Genomic DNA, 5,329 nt, shown 5'->3' with positions numbered 1-5,329 from the left:
GTGCCTTGTGGTATGTGTGTGCTCACCAACATGCACAATAATAATAATAAACAAAATAAAGTGAAAGTAAAGTGACCAAATCAGCAAAGACACTTCTGGAAACTACAGATGCTGCCCACCCGCAACACCCTGCTTTCTACACACTCTGAGGGGGCTGGGACTTACCATGAGATTGTTTTTGACTTAACAAAAACTGAAGTCTAGTATTTTAGAAGAGGTGTTAGTGGCTCAGAGCAGCAGGCCCTGGCATTGAAAGCCTGCTAAGCTCCAATCTTTTTTCCTCACTCAGCTACTGGAGTTGTAATCTGGTACGCAGTGAATCCATCCTTTCTGGGTGTACTCTCTCACGAATTTTTACAAGCATTCTGTCGCGAGCATGCTGTGTGTGATGTCTATTCTTGGTTGTCAACTTGACTGCATCTGGAATCAACTAAAGCTCAGTGGCCTGGGCACACTTATGAAGGACAGTTTTCTTAATCGAATCATTTGAGGTGGGAAGACTGACTTTCAATCTAGATTTTCTGCGGTGGGAAGATCTATTTTTAATCTCGGCCACACAATCTGATAGCAGACTGTACAAGGGACATGGAAGAAGGAAGATGGAATCTCTCTTTGGCTCTCTTTGCCTGCCTGTTCTCACTCTCTGGCAAGTCCAATCTTTCACTGGCAATAAAGCCCACTTCTGGATTTTGTCATACACTGAAGACTCACTGAGACATAGAACTTCCAAGACTAAGCAACTACTAGATTCTTGGGCTTTCTGTTAATAGTCAGCCATTATTAGACTAGCTGAACCACTAATATATATAATATATTTATAATTTATAATTAATATATTTTAATAAATCTCTTTTCTATATCTATCTGTCTGTCTATCTATCTATCTATCTATCTATCTATCTATCTATCTATCTATCTATCTATCAGCTCTGTTCCTCTAGAGAACCCTAACTTATAATATACTATGTGAGAAACATAAGCATATTTATACCGTCCCATGGTGTAAATAACAATAAACTCATAGTCTAGAGATTTTCATTGGTTGCAACTTGCGAAAAGAATCCTGTTGCCCTTAACTGGCAAACACAAGTTACTTTATTTCCATCTTAATTACAACTGTGAACTCTTCAGTCACACATCACACAGCAAATGCAATGACATACAATACATGTAGGTCACAGGATATCTGCAAAGCCTTAAATATAGTATAGCAGAGTCCAAGTTGCTCCAAAGAGGCTTTCCTGCAGGGCAGGCAGAAGGCTGGCATGGACACTGTAGGAATCAAGTGCTGAGCTTGTTGAGGGGCTGCCAGGGGGTGGCTGGAGACTCAGACAGCAAGCCCAGAGTTGAGCAGAGTCAAGTGAGCTGCCCAGCTGAGGTCCGGGACAATGGAAGACAGAGAAGAAAAAAGTAAGCCTGGGTTCACACGGATGAACAAACAGGCTGATGGCAATTCATATAGGCTAGGTCAGAAGCTTGGGGACCACAATAAGCTGAAGCCCCTAGGGTAGTAGGGAGTTCTTTGCCAGTCAGACCTTGGATGCACACACTAGATTACAAGTCAAAAGGGGCTGTCAACAGTGTAGTGTTAGATGCCCTGTTTTGAATGGGGTCCAGGTAATGACGTTGAGCTGTCCGCACCCTGGCGTGTTTAGTCAGTCAGTTCTCAGGCTTTATTTTCCTGATATGATTCTGGTCTGCTTATATGTCCCTCCTTTTAAAAATCTTAAAACATTCTTACTTGTCCTCATAGGTGGTGTGGAACAGGATTGCCACCAAAGTGCCAAGTCATCTCTCCTCTGTGTCTGCCCTCAAGGTGGAGTCACATGCTATTGTAAAAAGTGGAGTCATCCAGGACAGCACACAGCCCAGGAAAGCCATTGTGTTAGACAATATGGTGTACTTGGAGCAGGGTGCAGTCTGACCCAGCATGCATAGTCAGGTACCCATCACAACCCCCAAGAGAGATGGCGTCTAACACTTGAGAAATTCTCTCCGCTCTGCAAGGTCCCCTCTTTCATCCTGAAACACTTGCCAATCCCAGAGCCATTTGATGTTTTGCCTAATCTATCTTTCTCAAGTTTCCAACAGGAACCAAACTGGCCCTCAACAACAGCCACCCAGTCTGCTGTGTATGTTCAAGGCCACCTTTCCTCAGCTAACAAAGAGCAGATCTCCTTGTCAGCAGATAAAAAGTCAGCCCCACCCAAGAAATTCTTCCCCTTATTCTGGCTGCAGAGACCTACATGCCCGGACTAGCCTACTGTAGGGATAGCTGAGCTAGCAGGAAGAAGTTCTCCTAACATGGCCAGGTTGTTCATTGCCTGCCTGTTCACTATCTATCTCAGCTTCCTACCATCATCCCTGCTCTCTCTCTCTCTCTCTCTCTCTCTCTCTCTCTCTCTCTCTCTCTCTCTCTCTCTCTCTCTTTCTGTGTCTGCCTGTGTGTTGCAGAGTCTAAATGTATTTTACATATCTACACGCCCACAATGTAGAATTGCATGAACGAGAACGTTTGGAGAAACAATCCCTTCTAAACTTTTTTGTTCTCTCCCCAGACTGCTGGATGGCCAGAGCCTGTAGTCTGCTGGTGAGGCCTGAGAAGCCATCAGTCTCATGAGTTAAAATGCAGTATCAATATCCGGGAAAGGCTGGAACTGAGACCAATTTCAAGAAATGGTTGTGTTGTCAAAGAAACACACCTTTGTGCAACCGTGCGGGAGCCCCAACCGTGATCGCTTTTGTCCTGTCTTCGGAGGCTACTTTCTCTCAGAACTGCCCGCTGCTCTGTACTGAGCTGTTCTCTCACTTTCCTTAAACATCACCGTGAGGAAACCTGTCCCAGGCTTTCAGTTACTCTGTCGTAGTGTTGTCTGTGAACATAAGAGCATAAAGAGGGATACATTGCCTAACTCGATCCACCCTTGAGGCCTGCCACATTAAAAAGATCTGTCACAGCACTTTGGGTCTGCCCTGGAGCGACTGGATACCAGCAGACTGAAGTGTTTAGGGAAAGCTCGGAGTCTCATTTACTGTAGATAGCTCCTAATTTCCTTGCATTCTTGGCTAATAAGAAGCCCCGAGAGAACCTTTGCTGCTCATGTCAATTCTCACCCTGGAGAAGAGCAAGGTGTGAAACTGATGGGCTGAGGGGGCTTCCGGTGGGCTGACCGCTCGGCTTGAGGTCATCTCCACACAAAAAAAAGAATTTAAAAAGTGAAATTCCTGTCTTTCATTCTTCATAGGGAAATGGTCCAGATCACACAAAGCCTGTATGTAGGCCCCTGGTATGAGAATTCCTGATTTAAATGGTGTTTTATCAAATCTGTCTACAGTTCTTCCTCTCTACCTGTCAGGTGTGACTGGCAGTAACTGCCAGCACAGAGCAGAATCACGGGAATAGCTTACACCACTCTGGGAAAGGATTAAAGCCTTGGGGGACAGCAGCAAAGTCACTGAGCCCCGGGCTTCAAACCTGCATTACTAGAAAAAGGTGGCAGGGAAGACTGTCTAGCTTTTGTGTCAGAGGTCTCCACTGATGGCTTTTGAGCACCCCTGTCATTCCCTGACCTCTCCCAGGTACAGCCTGCTCCCTTGGCACTACCCCAAGTTTACACATGCAAATGAACACTCAAATGTCCTGCTAGGAGCATCCTGTGGGGCCAGACTAGTTCTCTATCATCGCTTGGATCCTAGCTCAGGATCAGCTCATGTGGAGGAATGAGGAGAGAGGTACAGATGCCAAGGAAGCACGGTGACAACAGAGAAGAGATGTGTGTTTCTCTCCCCGTCCTACAAAGTCATCAGATGTCCCCACCTAAGCATATCCATCACGATCGTTACTTGGTTGAAAAAACAAGGCAATAATACTATGAAAACTAATATTGAGCTAGAATTTGTCCACAAACCAGGTCCTGTGCTGGGTACTTGCTTTCCGCTTGCTTTTTCTCACTCTAGCAAGCTCATATTGCTACCACAACATGCCAGCGGTTGGAAACTAAGGAGTGAGTGTTTTAAAAGACTTAACACAATGATACAGACACAGTGGATGACTACAGGGATGCACAAGCCTGAAGCCTGCATCCCGAGTGAGAAGCAGTCTTCATATATGTTTAATGTCCCAACTCCTGGAAAGCACTTGGTAAGGACAAAAAAGGAGCCTTGTGTGTGAAGGTGTGCAGAGGTCTGGCTGGAAGGAGGTTTGAAGCAAAAGCTTTGCTAGCAAGGACAGGCAACTGGTGGGCTTCCCCATGGGCCACTGGGACCCTGTCTGATCCATTTGCTTTTGCAAGCATGGGCTATCATTTAAAGACATGGGCTCCCCGGGGTAGAAAACCACTTGGGGCTAGCGGCAGTGAGGCCGTTGTGTCTGTGGGAGTGGATCAGCCCACCCTGTACAAACTGGGGGTGGGGGTGGGTTTTTAGTGGGCACAGTGAGGGAAGTGGACTGAGATGTTTTTCCCAGAAACAGCAGTAAGAAAGAAGTTGGCACTCCAGTGCTATGGGGGACAAAATGGGGTGGTGGAGACATTGAAATGGTGAGCTAGTTAGTGCTGCCAGCCTCAGATGCTTGTAAAACCCAAAGAAGTGCAGCAGAATTCACTAGGGACAATAAGCAAGCAAGTCATGGTCACAATGGTAGTCTAGCATCTCAAAGCCACACAGGTCACCAAGTCCTAGCCTTTGCTACAGTGTAACACACACACACACACACATACACACACACATACACACACATACACACACATACACACACATACACACACACACATACACACACACATACACACACATACACACACATACACACACACACACATACACACACACATACACACACACACACATACACACATACACACACACACACACACATACACACACACACACACACACACACACACACACACACCCTGCTCTCTCATCCAGGTTCCCCTTTTATACCAAGACTATCCCAGCTACACACACTCACCAGGCACCTGCTGCCAAACTGGCCTCCGCAGCATAGAAGAAATGAATGGCTGGCTTTGTTTGCACAGCCTCACAGATCTCTCTCAGAAGCAGAGCCTCTCTCCAGCCCGCGGCTGTGAGCCCCAGAGCCAGGACCCCCTGTCCTAGGGCCTCTCTCTCTGCACGTGGTGTCTGATGCTGCACACACTTTCCACCCAGCATGATGTCCTGGTGTTCTGGGTCTCTTAGTGTTGGCTGCTGCTTTCTTCCAGGACCACTAATTGCTTGTGCCTGTGAGGAAATTGCTGGTTAATGTCAGCTTTAAGGTTCTTCACAGAAGACGTTGTTATTCTCCTTCTTTTCTCTTTCTCTATTTGCT

At 46.3% G+C, this 5,329-nt stretch overlaps 1 long non-coding RNA gene across 1 annotated transcript; it reads right to left on the bottom strand.

Moving 5' to 3' along the window:
- Positions 1 to 1,001: 1,001 nt before the first annotated feature.
- On the bottom strand, positions 1,002 to 5,062 carry Gm35307. The gene is made up of 3 exons (XR_383481.2): positions 4,973 to 5,062; positions 2,703 to 2,873; positions 1,002 to 1,373 (listed from the first exon to the last, which is right to left on the bottom strand). It is a non-coding gene; the product is annotated as a predicted gene, 35307 (long non-coding RNA).
- Positions 5,063 to 5,329: the final 267 nt, after the last annotated feature.

This window comes from Mus musculus, chromosome 14, assembly GCF_000001635.26.
Source record: "Mus musculus strain C57BL/6J chromosome 14, GRCm38.p6 C57BL/6J".
NCBI lineage: Eukaryota > Metazoa > Chordata > Mammalia > Rodentia > Muridae > Mus > Mus musculus.
This window is presented reverse-complemented; position numbering and strand designations above follow the sequence as displayed.